We start from the raw sequence: 19,321 nt of genomic DNA, 5'->3' as shown, positions 1-19,321 counted from the left end.
CTGGGCTTTATTGGTCATATAAAGAAATGTTGATGATTTATTTCAACCAGTTTTTTAGTTGATGCTTTAGGGGTCACTAAATATACCATCACACCATCTGCAATGAAGGATAGTTTTATTTTCTCATTGTCTATTCTAATTCCTTCAATTTCTTTTTCTTTTCTTATTTTTACAACTAACAATTTCTAGTACAATACTTAATAATAGTGGTGATAATGGGCGTCCTTGCTTCATGCCTGGTTTTATTGGGAAAGCTTCTAGCTTATCCACATTATAGATAATGTGTTTTAATGGTTTTAGATAAACACTGCTTATCATTTTGAGGAACACTCCCTTTATTCCTATGTTCTCTAGTGTTTTTAATAGGAATGGGTACTGTATTTATCAAGAGCTTTTCTGCATCTATTGAGATAATATGTGATTTTTATTAGTTTTGTTATTGATATGATCAATTATGCTGATAGTTTTCCTAATATTGAACCAACCTTGCATTGCTGGTAGAAATCTCACATGATCATAGTGTATAATCCTTGTGTTATATTGCTTTAATCACCTTGCTAGTATTTTGTTCAAGACTTTTCCATCTACATTACTTAGAGAAATTGAACTACAGTTTTCTTTCTCTGTGTTACCTTTTTCTGATTGGTATCAGCACCATACTTGTGTCACAAAAGGAGTTTGATAGGGCACCATCTTCACGTATTTTTTCCAAATACTTTATATAGTACTAGAATTAATTGTTCTTTAAATGTTTGGTAGAATCCACTCACGAACCTATTTGTCCCCAGGGATTTTTTTCCTAAGAAGTTCATTAATGACTTATGCAATTTGTTTTTCTAAGATGGAGTTATTTAGGCACTCTATTTTCTGATCTATTAATGTAGTTATATTTATAAATGTTCGATTTCACTCATATTGTCAGGGTTATTGGCATACAGTTGGACAAAGCATTTCCTTTGCTTTAATTGCTTTAGTTTCTTCTTCATTGGTGGTGATTTTACCCTTATCATTTTTGATACTGGATGTTTGGTTTTCTTCCTTCTATTTTTTTTTTCATCAGGGAAAACTTTTTATTGTAGGTGCAGTGAGACAGATGGACACAGTTTAGATGATTCCAATTTTGTTGGCAACATCCAAAGCATCATAGTCTGGAGCAAGCTGGACATAAACTTTCTTCTCTCCATCAGGCCGGATCAGTGTGTTGACCTTGGCCACATCGATGCCATACAGCTTCTTTACTGCCTGCTTGATCTGATGCTTGTTGGCTTGATGTCCACAATGGAAACTAAGGTGTTGTTGTCCTCAATCTTCTTAACAGCAGACTCAGTGGTCAAGGGAAACTTAATGATGGCATAGTGATCAAGCTTATTTCTCCGAGGGGCACTTTTCCGAGGGTATTTGGATTGCCTTCTTAGTCTTAGTGTCTTGGGTTGCTGGAAGGTGGGGGATGTTCTCATCTTCTTTTTGTGGCTATGGGCACCCTTCAACACCACCTTCTTGTCCTTCAAGGTCTTGGACTTGGCTTCTGTCTTGGGGGGGACAGCAGCTTCTTTTTTTGCCTTCAGTGCCATCTTGGGGGAAAACTCTTCTTTCTATTTTTAATAAAATGAACCAATGCTTTATCTATCTTATTGAGTTTTTTTCATAAAACCAGGTCCTAGATTTTTTTATTAGTTCACTATTTCTTTTTTTATTCAGTTTTATTAATCTCACTTTTGATTTTCAGAATTTCCAATTTGATGATCAGTTGGGAAATTTTAATTTGTTCTTTTTCTAGCTGTTTTAGTTGCATGCCCAATTCATTGACCTGTTCTTTTTCCATTTTCTTGATGTAAGAATTTAGAGAAAAAAAATTTCCCAAGTACTGCTTTGGCTGCATCCCATACATTTTGGTATGTTGTCTCATTGTCTTCCCCTCCACTGTAATAGGTATTTCTCACCTCTTCACATTTGGAGTTTTTGTGGGGGACAGCTAACTCTTATCCATGCCAACTTAGAGTTAGCTCATTAACATTAACAAAGCTCATCTCAAAGTTATCAGCAACACTTGGTGTTCTGTAGTAAAATACCTAGCTTTACTACTGATGTCTAGAGCTTATCTGAAGATTACAGTACAAGGGCAATTAGTAGTACCCTTATAGTAAAGTCTACTTGGATAGCCTCTGGTTGTGGCTAATTTGTGAGATAGCTTCCAGTGGCTCCTGTATTTCCATATTCTGTGGGACAGTCTGTAAGTGACTTTCAGGTTTCTTTTCAATCTTACTTACTTACAAAGTTACTTCAAAAAGTAACTATTGTTACTTTATAATATCTACTTATAAATCCATTTGCTGTATTAAAGTGGGGAGACAATGTTAAAGGGGAGCAGAATAGGATACATTTTGACACATCCTGTATTCAATCATTTGATAGCTCTATTTATTCTTTCTTAGTAAACCTCTTCCAGCAGTTCCCATTTCTCTATTTCCACTCCTTATATCCTAGAATATGTAGATAATGCCAATCTTGGGGGAGAATTCAAAGAACAGAGGCAGAGTCCCATAGTTGGCTTATCTAACTTTAGATATAAATGCTTTTGCAGACTCTTTTCCGCATGTGAGGGGACTTGGGAAGATAACCCCACATATAGTACAGGCATATGGACTGCTTAGGAGATAGATATCCTGGACTGCTTAGTGGATTGCTTTAGTTATCAATTATACACACCCTCTACCTGGTAGCCTCATTTCATTATTAATTTGCTTCCTAAGGTAGTCTTTGTGCTATTTTCTCACATATTAATACAAAAGAATAATCTCTGAACTTTATAGGCTTGGAGCTTCCATCTCAGTTTATAAAAAGACCAGATAAAACTATTAGACCTCAGAGTCTTATGCATGTGTGTGGCTATCTACTTATCTATTACATATATTAATAGTAGGAGATAATATAAAGCAATAGAAACATCTTTGAACAGTATATCAAGGTCACAGAGTCACCTCTTGCCAACTACTGACTCCTTCAAGAAGTTAGAACCACAACATAACAATTCAGTTCTTGAGGGCTGTTGAACAAAGTTTTCTCAAGAAGTCTTTGCTGCTCACAAAGTGTTACATTTATATCTATCCAAATCCCTTTGACAGCTTTTCCCTCACTCAGTCTTTCACTTCAAAACTTCTCTTAATCCTTTTTCTGTCTCTCACTCTATCTCTCAGTCATGATGATAGACATACTCACTCCAGTATGATAATTAAGCAGGAACTCCAAGGTTCTTATTTTTTCTCTCCTAAGTAGCAATATTGTACAAGAGTAGCACTATCCACTCACTAAGAAGTTATTTAAGCTAGGGTTATGTATGCTTAATCCATAACATATGGACTCATCTGGTGACCAGAGAATACTAATAAAATATTATGCTCTGACATTTTGCAATCACTATGGGTCTGTGCATCTAATTCTGACCCTGAAAGACAAGAGAATGTTAGGTCCACCAAAGAGCAGCCTGCACCAGAACAGGCAGCATCTAAGTGAAGATGGTCAAGGCTACCAGTTTTTATATTCTAGAGGACAATAGGAAATTGAGCTTTAATAAATGTACAAGTTTATATGAACAGACTTCAGACAAGATATGACAATCATGAGTAGTCTATGTAATGATAAAAACAGAGGTTGATAAAAATTACTTTGGTGTTTGGAGCCTTTAGTTATGGAATAATCACTCTTTTAAAGATCTTTCTGAGTTCTTTCCTTTCCTCATTCCTTTGGAGAGGAGCCTAGAATTATAAGACTGCATCATCTTTATACTGCAAGAATTCTTCTTGGCTCCACATTCCTTTCTCTATAAGCTTTTACACAGCTGTCAGAATAGTCTTCCTTTTGCCCACATTTGGTTATGATTAAAAGAAAAAGTCTTGGGTTACTCTTCCTTGTTTACCTTTTTTTTTACTTTCTTTCTAACTTTCTTTCAATTCTTAATGTTGAAGTGATATTCAAATTATCTTGCCTTACATTCTTTTCAGCCTTGTTCAATCTACCTCCCTTCACAGGCTTCATTTAATAGTCAACCTGAACTATCTTTAGTCCTCCAAAGCATTCTGTGATTTCTTTCTTTTAAAAATCAATTAATTAATTTTTAATTTTCAATATTGTAACAGCAAGGACCCCAGCATACAAAGAAGTTGCTGTACAGGTTCTTAGATCTGTTTTTGAAAAGGAAAGACACTTTTGAGGGGCCAATAATCATTTTAATAAAGCACATGTATCATTCACTTATTTCAGGGGAAAAGTAAGCACCCTGAAACTTCAGAGAAAATACAAAGAGAGAAACAAAGATCAGCCAACAGACAGGGCTTCCAACTGTCTGACCGTAAACAATGCATACATCACAGATCAACAGATAGATCCAACTGTCTGATCATACTTACATAGTTACCAGAGAGAGAAGCACCATCTGAGTTTTCAAAGCTGGGGGGTTGGGGGAGAAGGGGAGGAGGCTCCTTAACAGGAACCCAGTGTCTTGTCTGGTCTAACAAACACTTCCAATGAGTAAGCCTCAAAGTAAAATCTCATTTCAGGATATTTATACACTTTTCAGAATTAGAGGGCAGGACCCTCTGACCCAGTGCCTCAACAGAAATTTACAAAAGGTACTTGAGACCTATTCATGGGCAGGGAAGATCTAAATAACATTACAAATATTCACTTCCATAAAATTTTGAGTTCCAAATTTTCTCCTCTTCCCTCCCCTCCCCTCACCCTAAAACAGCATGTAATCTGATATAGCCTCTACGTATGCATTCGTATTAAATATATTTTCATATTAGCCATATTGTAAAGAAAAACTAGAGCTAATTGGAGCAACCGCAAAAAAGAAGAAAATAAAGAGCAAATGCTTCCATCTTCATTCAGATTCTATAGTTCTCTTTCTGGAAGTGGAGAGCATTTTCCATCATGAGTCTTTTGGAGTTATCTTAGATCCTTTCCCTTCTAAGAAGAGGTAAGTCTATTAAAGTTAGTTATAGCACAATGTTGCTATTACTATGTACAGTGTTCTCCTGGTTCTGCTCACTTCACTCAGCATCAGTTCATGTAAGTCCTGGTTTTTCAGAAGTCCACCCACTCATCATTTCTTATGGAACAATAGTATTCCATTACATTCATATACCACAGCTTGTTCAGCCATCTCCCAATTGATGAGCATCCCCTCAATTTCCAATTCTTTCAACACAAAAAGAGCTGCTATAAATATTTTTGTACATGTGGATCATTTTCCCATTTTTATGTTCTTTTTGGGGTACAGACCTAGAAGTTTTATTTCTGGATCCAAGGGTATGCAATTTTATAGCCCTAAGGGCATAGTTTCAAATTGCTCTTCAGGCATTCTGAGATTTCTAACTTTGTCCCTTTGCTTAGGCTATTTCTTATACTTGGAAATATATACTCTGAGCTGATTGAATTTTAGATATCCTTTAAAGCCCAATTAAATACAACTTCCTCACTGGAGCTTTTCTTATTCCCCTACTTGATAATGATAGATCCCACATAGAACTTAAGTTTGTACTTCTCTAAAGCACTTATCATATTATATTGTATATTGAAGTATTTTATGTATTTACCATTTCCTTACTATAATCTCCATGAGAGCAGTGGTTATCTCTTATTTAATGCTGTATGTTCCTCTATGCCTAGAATAAAGTTCAGGAAGTACTTAATAAGTATTTCTTGAAATGAATAAGGGAGTCCAACAATTTAAAAATCATTTTTCCTCTATCAATTTCCTGCGTCAATTGTTTTTCCTATGAGCAATTTCCCTTTTTAGTCTCTTTTTTCAGTCTTTTGACTTTGACATTTTTTTAATGTTCTTGCAAGAACTGATGTTAGGGTATTTGGCAATGGCACATGCTAAAGTTTGCAAATTTTCCGCCATCAGAAGACAGGCAATGCAATTCAAAGGAAAGGAAAGCTAGATCTGGAATTCGAGGTCTGGATTCAAATCAGATCTTCTCTTCATAAGATGTGTGACCTTTAACAAGTCATTAAATTCTCTTGGCCTCAGTTTACTCATCAGGAAACTGAGAATGTTGAACTGCATGCACATGTTCCCTTTCAGCTTTGAATCTTTGATCCTGTGATAAAAGAATACACCTTCTACCAACCTGGCAACAAGCCAATGTTTTCTCCAAGTATCTGTTAATGTTGACTTTTAATAATGTTCTAGGAAAAAGTAACATTACATATTGCTTAGCATTAAAACAAGATTAAAAATCTTATGCCAAGCCTGTATAATGGATACCCCATTTGAATCAAGATTTTCTGTTACTTCTTTGACTCAGGACCTTATTCCTCAAAGAATCTATTCTGCAATTCTTTTTTTAAATCTCCCATGCTTCCCCACCCCCCAATCTCTCTGTAGGAGACTATGCCTTTTACTTTATTGAGAAAAATCAGACCAATTGTTGTGAACTCTATCTTTTCCCATTCTCTTCATCTTAAAACTCTTTAATATCACCCCATCATCTCTCCTCACTTCCTCCAATGTCTGATGATGAGATGACCCCTCTTCTTGCCAAGTCTAACTGCTCCACATGTGTCCTTGGTGCCATCTGTATATTCTGCATCTGTATATATTGTATCCTATCCCATAGGTTAAATTAATGGAGTAACTCCAGGGAACAGGAAAATAGCCAAAAGCAGCTCATAAATAACAGCAACTGCAGCAAAAACAACAAAAACAAAAACAAACAATTAGAAATTATCTAATACTTTCATATTTGAGTTTATATATTGTCTCATTTAAGTTTTCTTAACCTTGTTTAGAGAACAATTTTGATCTCTTTAGATAAACCTGTGGTTCTGAAATCATATTTCAGAAAAGTACAAAAGTACAAAGAAGATTATTAGACCAATTGGAAAGAAAAAAATAACAATGACCTTGTCCAGCTATACATTATCTTTTGGTCTGTGAAAAGTAGGTACATGTGAAACTCCTCTGGAAACTCTAGATCAATGGGAGGTTACTATCCTCCATATTTTCACTGAAGTCAGAAGCAGTGGCACACATAAGTGCATTGATACTCCATTCCACTCATGTACTACAACTTAGTAAGCTTCTCCTCAATTGTTGGCCTTCCTCTTAGTTTCTAGTTGCTGGGTGTTTGGGTGTTTTGGTGGTTTTTTTTTTTTTTTTTTGTGGTTGCTGTTTGGTCATGACAAAAATAAAAGGAACTATTTCAAATAAATTGTGCTTTAAGAAATGAGGGAATAAATGCTTTCCAAAAGACACACAGATGTAAATGCAGAGCAAAGTGAGCAGATATATAAAAACATTTTATATTATACCATTACTATTAAAAAAAACATTTTTGAGAACTCTTAAAAACTAATGAAGAATGCAAGGAGTAGAACCAGGAGAAAAGTTTTTATAACACCACCACTGTAAGTGCAAACAATTTTAAACTAAAACTATGATCAATGCAATGACTATCATGGTTCCAGGAAATCAATGATGAAACATGTTACTGACACATATTTTTGTGTATAGCTATGGAGGGAATTTATTTTGCTTGACTACACATTTATTACAAGAAACTTTTTTTTAAATTTTCTCAATGAGTAGGCGAGTGGGAGGAAGAGAAAAATATATTTCTATTCATTTTTTTTTTAAATAGAGAGATAGGGAGTGCTAAAAGAAGTCAAAATCTGAAATGTTATATGAGCTTTTAGATGAGTTCACTGTATTATTAGCTTTATTTAAGCATTTTACTTTGTTCCAAGCGGCTTCTCACAAAATGAGTGTAATCTGTAAATATTTATAATGTAAAAACTAAACAAAGCAAAAAAAAAAAATAAACTTGAAAAGGAGGGAACATATAAAAAAAAACCTGCCCTTATTCTTCTCATATCCTATTGATTAGGTTCACTGTCACTTTCCAATGTTAACATTGCCAAGAATCCCCAAAATAGACCAGTTATATTAACATTGGAAAAATGTCCTGTAATAGACAGTGTTCAGAATTGATTTACAAAATTCTTCTGCAATGTCATGTTTTGTTAACTGCCTTTTACTCACTATATCTTTATTTATTAATATTCCTCCATTTCCAAGTCCGAAGGCAGACTGAAAAATAAATGCCTCAAATAACTTCATTTTCTCATGAAAAATATTAGATTTTCAGTGACTTGGTGCTAGGAATAAAGACATCCCAAACTCTTTGAGACCAGGGACCACTTTAATTTGATCTTTGTATCCTTAGTCTCTAGAATGTTATATTATACATATTTTTTAGATGTTTATTCAATTAAATTGATCTTTTTCCCCAAGGACAACTTGTTTATAATATTGTCCAAGTGTCTTAATTTGGGTGAATATTGCTCTAACAATGTCAGATGATTCACAGCTTATAAAGGAAGTTAATGAAGTCTTTTCTGAGTCTTGGTGCCACCACAATCTAGATGGCCAAGCATTCTATTGACTCAGCAATATTTTCCCATGCTCTTCTTTTTTCAGTCATGCACAAATGTACTTACTTCTCTAAGTTAAAAATTATTTTGGCACTGGAATTATAATTTCATTACATTGAAAACATCACTATCTTTCCAGTCTTCTAGGTTCCCATCTGTAGTGTTACCCTTGATGCCATACCTTGATGCTTTACCACATACATCCTATCAGTTCCCAAATCTTGTCATTTCCACTTTTACAGTATTTCTCACATCTGACTCTTTCTCTCTATTCAAACACTTACCATTTTATTTCAGGCTCTCATCCTCTCTCACCTAGACTATTTCAACAACCTTTGTTTCTGTGCCTGATTGCCCATCTCACTTCAATATATCCTCTACACATTTAACAAAGTCATTTCCTTTAAACACAGATCTCAATGAGTTTCTCCTCTACTTAATCAACTGAAGTGTCTCTCTGTCCCTTATAGGATTCAGTATAAACCCATATTATTCAGCTTTTAAAGTCCTTTATATCTTGGACCTAAGTACAAGTCTCATTATATATATCCTTCCTCCTGGACCCTGTAAGATAGCCAGACTATGCTAGTTAGTGTTCCCCACACATGACATTCTACTTTTCTTCTTCATACTTTTCTCCTACCTGTCCCCACTGCTTGGGATGTACTCCCTACTCTCCACCTCTTAGAATTCCTTGTTTCTTTCAAAACTAAGCTTCCTTCTACAGGAAACCTTTCCTGATACCCCAACTGGTAGTGCCTCTTCCACATTTACCTTGTATCTATTTTGCATATATTTCATATAAACATATGTAATATATATATACATATGTATATACATACATACATACACACACATACACACACACACACACACACACACATATATATATATATATATACATATATATACACATAAATATATATATATAACATATTTATTGGGATACAACTCTGGGGATGCATTCTATCCCTCCTGGAATATAAATTCCTTGATGGTATAGATGGTTTTACTTTTGTCTTTTAATCCTCAATACTGATCATAGTCTTTGGGGCATAATAGGTGCTTAATAAATGCTTTTAAATTGATTATGCTTATCTTGAAGGGCAATTAAGATAGTTATATCGCTTTATATATCCTAGCTCACTAGACTCTAGAAATGTTTGCTCCATCTTTTGTCTCTTTGTTATCACTTTTCTTCTTTATAGATGTTATCAGAGGGTACAGTTCAGGGGTGGGGAACTTGTGGCCTCAGGGGTTAGGTCCTTGAGTGTGGCCTTTTGATTGACTCCAAGTTTTACAGAACAAATCCTTTTATTAAGGGGATTTGTTCTGTGAAGTTTAGATTCAGTCAAAGGGCCACACTTGAGGACCTAGAGGGCTATATATGGCCTCTAATCCCCAGGTTTCCCACCCCTGGAGTTGATTCCTGCTTTTTAATTGCTTAGTCATTTTCACTATTACTGTCCCTAGCTCTATCTTCACTTTTCTTTCTGCCTTTTTTCTTTATTGCTTCCATCTTATTCTATCCTTTATTCTTTGCTTAACTTTTGTGACAAAGGACTAGGCAGTCATAATTCTTTTCTTTCAACTATGACCTGATAAATCCCAGCATACTGGATGTGATCTTGGGTTGATTGGCCTTTTGTTCATTTTTGCAGGATTTCCAAGGTCTTTTCTTTGCTGTCAAAAATAAAAAAAAAAAAAACTTCATTTTTTATAGTGGTGGGACAAATAAAGGTGATTATTTCAGGTTCCTAATCATTCTGGAAATCTATGACTTCATGCAAATATTAAACAACAGAATGAGGATTTGAACTCAGATATTCTGACACCAAAACCAGTGCTCTTTCCCTTATACCATGCTGGCTCTCTCATTCTTGTATCAGAAGCCCTCCCATAGCATGAAGGCCCCAGGTTCATATTGAATGATTTCTTATTCCTCTAGTTCATTTTACCTATCCAAAAAAACTAATCACTCCAATGTATTACCCCAATTAGTGTGTTATTGTGAGCTCTGATTGTTCACAAGCACGCAGTTCATAAGTTTAAAGAAAAAAGGTTTATTTTCAGGTCAATAATAATAAATAAAATCTATATCAGAGTTCATAGAAATGTTGATGTCTGCCAGTGAATGACTCAGAGTTCTAAAAACTTACAGTAGTATACTAGGTTGGGCTGAATCTATCATAGCTGCTTACATGTGGCACCTATGTTAGTTCTCCACAGCTCCCAGAAGGTGTCAGACCTAGCTCTTTTCCCAGAGAAGAAGCATTGGGAAGAAAGAATGTTTCCAAATGTGTTTATTTTGGCACGTTCCTTTGTTATCTCTTAAGTACAGTCAGTACCTGTTCTGAGTATTTCCTCTCTGAAGCCTCCCATCTTCACTGGTTCTTTCTCACTTCTATCCTCAACTTTGCACTTTAAATTAGAGAAAATTGCTTTAGGTAACATCAAAAAATTTGTCAAAGGTTAATGGCCTCCCTACACATCCTCAGGCAAGTCTCAATGACTTGGTTGAGATGTCATTCTTGGTCAAAAGGCCTCTTTTCTCTAGGAATATGTAGTACGTTTCTCACCAGCACTAGCAGTTATCAATAGTCTAGATCATAGGTTTCCAAAGTAGGGATATTGCCCCATGGGGGGCACTGAAACAATTCAGGGGGGCAGTAGTAACCTCAGGTGTAATTGGGGAGGTTGAGTAAAAATAAGGGGGTGGCTGAAGCATAAGGAAAGAAGATAAGTGAAACCATTCGTACATGTTTCATCTGTTGTGTAGCAGAACTAAAATCATAGGGATTACATTATTTTCCAAATCAATACACAAAATGCAAGGTATAGCTGTTATAACAAGTTATAATCAATTATAATATAACTGATCAGTGATCAAGTACACTGACAGATCTTAACAAACAAGTGTTGGCAGGTGAGCATGTTGCATATTGTTGAGAAGTCCAGCATATATTGACAGGAATATGTGCATGTAATAACTTGTTTACAATACGATACTATATGGTTACATGACACAGTATTTCATCATCAAAATTTCAATGCAGGAAAAACTCCACAAATTTAAAATAAATTATTAAATTTAAGATGTTAAATTTTTAAAGAATATTTTATATTTTCTGAAATGATGCAAATATTTTTAAAAAATTGTTAAATGGTTAAAGGAAGTTGATTTCCAGGGGGTGTTGAGTAATTTCTTTTGGAAAGGAGGTAGGTAGTAAGTAAGTTTGGGAACCTCTGGTGTAGATGCTTGACAGAACAGCCCAATTTCTCTCTATTTATATCCTAAGTTCCACAAGTGCCTCTGGGAAACTGGAAAGAACTATTCAAGTTAATAGGGCTATTTCCCAACATTTTTAGGATAGAAATATTCAAAATATTCCTCATATGTTTCTCTCTACCTTCATCTCCAATTATTTTGCCCTAAGAAAGTGGACAGAGAAAAAAATAATTTTGGTTATACATGTTAAGACATACCTCTAACCTTTACCCTTACTTGTGTAGCCTTAAGCATCACATAACCTCCTGAGCTTCATTTTAATGATGTATAAAGTGAACAGTTTGGACCAGAGAATCTCTAAGATCTCTTCCACACTTAGATCTATGAAGGAGAGAGAGAATTCTAGGTATAGGGGACAGCTAGGAAAAATGCCTGGAGCCAAAAGATGGAGTACCTTTTGTTTGTGGAACAAGGAGGGTAGTGTCACCAGATGAAAAAGTACATGGTAGAGAGTGAGGTGTAAGAAAATTGCATAAGTAGGTGGAGGCTAGGTTATGAAGGGCTTTGCTTGACAAACAGAATATTTTGTATTTGATTCTGGAGCCAAGAGGGAGCCATGGGAATTTATTGAGTGGGGGTGCAGGGAATCAGAGAAGGAAGGGTATTCAAAAGGTATTATAAAAGGAAAATCAACAGGCCTTGGCAGTGATTGGATTTGGGGGTGAGAGATAGTGAGGAGTCAAGGATGACATGTAGGTTCTGAGCTGGAGGAACTAAGAGATTGAAGATATCCTCTGCAGTAATATGGAATTAGGAGGGTTGGGGGATTTAGGATCTTAGAGGGAAAGATGAGTTCAGTTTTGTACCTGTTGAATTTAAGATGGGTATTGGATATTCAGTTTAAGATGTTTAAAGGGTAGGTCGATTTGGACTCAATTTTTTTTCTGTAAAATATGAAGCAACATTCTCAACTGAGGGGGAGGGGAAACCATGGGAGGTTTGAGCAGAGATGCAAAGGTTTGGAAGAGCCACCATGGAATGTGAGATAGTAAGTTAATAAGGTAGATATAGTAGGATTTAATAGAAGCAGTGAGGGCCCAGTTGAGATTTTGTAACATGAATTTGTAGGGACAGCTAGATGACACAGTGGATAGAGTGCTGGGCCTGAAATCAAGAAGACTTATATTTGTGAATTCAAATGCACCCTCAGACAATTACTACCTGTGTGACCCTGGGCAAGTCACTTAATCCTGTTTGCCTCAGTTTATTCATCTATAAAATGAACAGGAGAAGGAAATGGCAAACCACTCCAATTTCTTTGCCAAGAAAACCTCAAATGGGATCACAAAGAGTCAGACACAACTGAAAAACATCTTAACAACATAAATTTGTAGTGGATCCAATCAGAAAAGATCGAATGAATTTCTCCATCTTTATTTAACAGCACATGTAGGAGCAAAATCAACAGATGGTGGGAAATACCCAAGCCTGAGGCCTGGAAGGGCACAACTGGTGATATGATAAGGATGTTAGGGATTCAATATAAGGGTTGAGTTGAACTAGTACATTAATGAGTCAAGATAGAGAAAAGTGTTAAGTGCAGGGGACATGGCCTAGGAGAGAACTTCAGTGTTGATTGATTGGGAGTCCCGATGTGGACAAAGGGTAGGGTTTGATAAGGAAAGGCAGAGAGAGAGAGGTGGAAAGCTAATAGATTATGATCATATAAGGACATCTTGGAAGTCTTGAACTGGGGGATGACGTATTTGTGGGTGATGGCAAGATCAAGGGTATCATAGATTTCATGGAGGAATAGATTGTGGGAAGTGAGTAGGTTGAGGAATTGATTGGTGAGGGTGTTTGAGAGAGTCAATATGTATGTCAAAGTCCAATTATAAGGCAGCATTTGGGCGGTAGAGAAAAATCATGAGCCAGGTGATGAATTCACTGAGGAAGGAAGAGAAATGACCTGGACAACTGCAAGGATTTGAATTGGGTTCACTGCATGAACCTCAAAGGAGAGGTTACTTATGGATAGAGAGGTAGGGGGAATGTATCAGTAAGTACCCCAATATATAAACGGGGTCTTTAATCTACTTTTTTGAAAGGCAACTTTTGATGGGTTAACAATCACTTTAATCAAGCACATATCTCATTCGCTTAGATCAGGAGTGTCAGCACCCTGAACTTCAGAGAAAATACAGAGAAATCAAAGATCCACAGATATGGCTTCCTCTGTCTGACCATAATCAATACATATATTACAAATCAACAGACAGGTCCAACTGTCTGATTATCAGAGAGGGAGGCACCAACTTCTGGTTTTGAAAGCAAGGTGGGGGGCTGCTGTTTAGTGGCTTCCCAGAGTCCCATTTGGCACATAAACCTTCGTTCCAAAGTAAAACTGCACCTCAGAATCTTTATACACTTTTTAGAGCCAGAGGGCATCACATCCCTTGAGAATCAAATCTTCCCAGGCCCAATAATGGGTGGGGAAAATCCACCTTTAATCACATTTAAATAGAGGCATTATACTTCTTGATTATACTAAAACAAAAAGAGCAGAAGATTCCACTTTGCTAGCCCTCACCAGGGAGAACCTGGAAGTACCACAGATGGCAAAGGATATTCCAACTCCCCCACCTTGAGCAGTAAGTGAAGGAAATGAGGGAAACTGCAGGCAAGTACAGGAAAAGAGTGGCCAGGGAGGGTGTCATGGGTGAAATAGGAAGAAGAGGAGCCAGGAATGATAGCTAGAAGATGGAAGGAACTCAGTAGGAAAAGAGGTAGAAAAATGGAAAGTTTGTTGTCTGTGAAACATGAATTCTGGAAGGTACAGTGAAAGGAGGGGAGTGTTTGGTTGTAACTAACAGAAAAAAATCACAAATTTTTTTCATAGTCTTTAACTCAGTGAGTCCACACTACTCAATAAATATAAACTAAATGGAAGGTATTGTATTTCTTAGCAGCTATATGTCAAAGTGTAGAGTGAAAGACTTGGATCTTTGGAGAACCAAAGTTCAAAATTTTTTTTATGATAAGGATAGCAGGAATTTAATATGATCAAGTGGAATTCTAAATGGAAATAAAATTGAAAGTGGAAAAAAGAGCATTGCATAATAGCAAAAGCAGGAGAAAGTACAAACATTTATGAGCAAAATAATTTGATAGTGAAATTAATAAAAAGAAAAATTATCAATAATGCAAGAGAAATGTAAAAATCTTTAATATTTATAGAGTCACAACATTTTATTACCTTAATATGACAAATCAAATACAAGTATTACAAATAAAGAAATCATGTATTTGCATTATTCATTTACTATTTTAAGAATAAGAGCTTTATGGAGAGAACTAAAAAGCAAAAAGTGGGAAAATTCTTCTAAAATACATGTATAATACTCAAAAAACTCAAATATATTGCTATTGCATAAAGGAACCTTATATGTATTTTCAGAACATTAAATTATATATGTATATATATATGTATATATATACAAATACATAAATATATATACACGTATGCCTATACACATGTAGTTACATATATGTTCTCAAAGAATGAAATTATACCTATTTTGTTTTCAAATCATAATTTTAGAAAATTAATATTAAATATCAATAATATTAGCAAAAGTTATAACATGTAAACTGAAAATCAATATGTCAATCCTAAATAAAACATAAAAAAATTAAAATACAATGCTAAAATCTATCACATATTAAAATCTACGAGATACAAATATACATACTTGTGCTAAATTTACACAACTAAGTGTGTACATTCATGAATTAATTTTCTATCTAAAGGTACTAGAAAAAGAACCAAGGAGTCTTCCAAAGTAACATCAAAAGAGAATGGGTATAAATACAGAGCTGAAACAAATGAAATGGAAGATGGAATAATTTAAATGATACATAAAATCAGGAATTTTTTTAAAGGGGCAATCATACTGATAAATCATTAGTAAATCTAATCATAATCAGGAGAGAAGAAATGAATGAACAAAGTGAAAAAAATGAAACAAAAACACAAAGATCACAAAATAAATCCAAATTATAATTAGGGAAAGTTACAAACTGCTCTATTTTATAAGTAGAGAATTTGAAAACAAGTAATGATTACAAAATTACGTTACCAAAACCGACACAAGAAGTAATCATTTAAAAGGAATAATTTTAGAGGAGGAAATAGGAGTGAAGAGAATAGAATTAAATTTAAAAATTAAAGCAATTTCATGGAACCAGCGAATAACTCACCCAAACCAACAGACAAACAAAAAAAACTTAAAGCATTTGATCCAAATTGATTTATAGCATCTTTCAAATTTTCCAAGAACAAATAATCCACATGTTTAATATAATACTTATAAAATTTAGAGAAAGATGGACTCAATTCCTTTTATGATTGAAATATGTTGATTTTTAAAAACCAGGGAAGACTGTTGACTACAATAACAGCAATGTTGTTTGAAGAATAACTCTGAAGGAATAAGCCATCCTGAGTATTATAAATATTCAGATCAACTACAAAAGACCAGTGGAAGAAGATGCTATCTACCTCCAAGGAAAGAACTGATAAATACAAGTACATATATTATGGTTTTGCATACATGTGTACACAGACACACACAGACATGTAATGGTGGCCTTCAGCCTTTTCTAGCATGGGGAAGTGGGTGGGAAAGAGTTAGACAGTTCAGAATTTAAAATACCTTCAAAAAATAAATTTAAATAAAAAACCCCAACAACAACAGGGAAGAAAGCACCACAAAAGCAAAAAAAACAAAAACTCCAAAAGCAAAATATCCAATCAGGATTATATCAGAGCACTTCTATAAGGATGGAAAAAAATCAGAAAAAAATTAAAAATGAATCTAATCACTCATAATACAAAAATACAATTCCCCTAAACAACAACAACAAAAATCACCTATTATTCTATCAAACAATGAAGAAAAACCTTTGATAAAATACAAGCTTCATTCATATTTTTTTTAAAAGCACAGTACTGTAGAATGCTTCTTCATCAATGAAAGAGAGATTCTAAAGTAAAGAGCAGAAATAAAAGGAATAAAAGATTTAATAGCATTTTAAGTGATAAATTAAACCAGGAGGGATTTTGTTTTTGCTTGTTTTTTGCTTTTAGAAACAATCATAGAGACAAACCATTAGCAAATCTAACCACTCAACCTTAAGACTAGGTCAGCATTTCAACTCTGGGCATTCCCTATTACCTTTAGAATAAAATAGACGCTGTTCTGTTTGACAATTAAGTCATTTACTAGTTGGCCTCAAGTCACCTCCTACAAAAATATTTTATGATTATTTTTTCAATCTTATTATGCATTATATCCCATCACACATATAATGTTCCAGTACAATTAACTATCTTATTCTCCCTTATACAAGTCACTCATTGCCCATCTCCACATCTTTGTACTAACCACTTTCCATGTATAGAATGTACACCTGCCTCACCTTTGACTCTTAGATTTCCTTGTTTCCTTCAAGGGTCAGGTGAAGTACAGCTTTCCTTCCAGAGATGTCAAACACACCTCCACAAAGCTCTTGAGTACAGTCTGAAGTAGATGCAAATGTAATTGGGAAATATTTAACAAAATAAATAAAATACAGAGAATATTACATTTTAGAACTAAAACTCTTAAAAGTTTCTTTGAAGGTAGGTCCATAAATATAAAAGTGAAAATTATTATTATATTGTTTACTGATTCTCATTTGATAGGGTTGGTTAGAGTCTTGATGGTTGATCTTAAAAGAATAATTTTCCACTCTAAGATATCTAGTTGTTATTGGTAATTTTGGAGGAGGCAGGGAGGTGACAGGTGGGAGTTAGAGATGAGGAGGTGTTTTACAATATAATTTGGTGCTTGGCAGGGAGGAATTTCAGAGCAGAGTAATAGAAAGAGGAACTATAGGAGGGAAGTCCAACTTAGTACACATGGAAGCAATCAGAGATAAGTTTGTGGCACATGGAAGGCAGAGGTCAGAACCTTACATATGAACAAAAGACTGAAACAGCAAAACAGTTCTAGGAGTCTTGCATTTAACAACCAAGCTCCTGTCTTTGTAAATTGCAATCTGTTTTCTAAGCAGAAAAAATACATATCATAAAGTATTTAATGATATTTTTAGCATTTGAAGGGATATTAGTAAAACGTAGAAACGTCAATTTCCCTTTGCATGGTAGCTGCTATTGTGACACTGCAAATTATATATTGTCATTTAGCTAAACACCTTGTGTCACACTAAACACTTAGTCATGCCATCCTTTTCTGTGCCTAGATACTGATCTACCTGCGCAGTGTTAAAGCATGTCTTGAGTCAGGCAGCTTTCATTTTCACATTGAACTTTCACTGATGTTGGCAAAGTACCATGTCAGTAGCAAGCAATCTGCTGGAGTTCATATGGAAACTAAGCAAATAAGAGTTTATTATGCTTGAGAAGGAGAAACCAAAAGAGATAAGCCTGGGATAGCGTTTCTTCTTCTTCAATGGCTCTTCTCCGTGTAGTATGTTCTATCTCTCCTAACAATTGGAAGTTCCTATCATGTTTTGAAATTTGCTAACAGTAATTTTGTTAACAGTGGGGAAAGACTTCATGCCTCTCATGTAAGCAAAATTCTTCTCTCAAAGTCCTTTTAAGCACAGTTTGTGCAGTTGATGCCATATATCACCGAAATTCATTCTCTGTTAAATGGTATATAGAAAATCATATTTTCTTGCTTTCATATTCAATGTCTTTATCGTAGTCATAAGAGGTTAAGATAAAGAAGAGTCTTTACTGCAAAATATATAAAGTAATGAAATCATAAGTTCATCCATAACTAAAAACATAAAATTGTAAATTGTGTGTTTTTGATATTTTAATTTTTCTTTTCTAGGAAGGGTATAAATTAAGTCATATTCTAAGAGAAGAAAAGGTCCATATAAGAACAGTATCAAAATTTTCAGATAACATAGGAACTAGATTATTTCTTTTCTGAAGTAAAAAATAATAGTTTCTGTTTCATTGGTAGACATAATATTGTTGTCCCCAAGGAATATACTTTAAAACACTAATATGAAGTACATTGTTCTGAGTATGATCCATACTAAGGTAAAATAAGAGAAGATAAAATAAGAAATTTGGAATCTGTGTTTCAAAAGCTGCAAACAATATTTTAAAATATCCACAAAGACAGTAAGAGAGTGGTCAAAGCTAATGATATTATTTCAGAACTTATATTTTAACATTCAAATTGGTGTAGCCAAAGTGAATTTGTGAAGGAGTACATGGTAAAAGCTATTGAAATTCTTTGCCCCCTCCAAAGTTAAAACTTTTCTGAGTATTTCATTATCATGAAACCCTCTTGACCAAAGAATTAATGAATCTACTGTTGAGATCAGTGAAAAATTCAAATCAAAATTGAAAAATTGCCTTTTTTATTTGGCCAATTATTATCAATTACCTGACACATGTAACCATATTTATTCATTTAAGTGAACTGGTTGACGCTCTTTCTCTTGATTATACTACTGCAGGTGAAGATATTTTTAAGGAAACAATATGGACTTTTAGGAAAGCATAATGATCCATTATCAAAAATAGAGGGAGTCTGGAGACGGGGAAAGCAAATGGATTTGTAGCCA

At 34.6% G+C, this 19,321-nt stretch overlaps 1 pseudogene; it reads right to left on the bottom strand.

The window, feature by feature from the left end:
- Positions 1–1,065: 1,065 nt before the first annotated feature.
- Positions 1,066–1,571, bottom strand: LOC140514187 (large ribosomal subunit protein uL23-like; annotated as a pseudogene).
- Positions 1,572–19,321: the final 17,750 nt, after the last annotated feature.

The sequence above is a fragment of the Notamacropus eugenii genome, chromosome 7, assembly GCF_028372415.1.
Source record: "Notamacropus eugenii isolate mMacEug1 chromosome 7, mMacEug1.pri_v2, whole genome shotgun sequence".
In the NCBI taxonomy this organism is placed as follows: domain Eukaryota; kingdom Metazoa; phylum Chordata; class Mammalia; order Diprotodontia; family Macropodidae; genus Notamacropus; species Notamacropus eugenii.
This window is presented reverse-complemented; position numbering and strand designations above follow the sequence as displayed.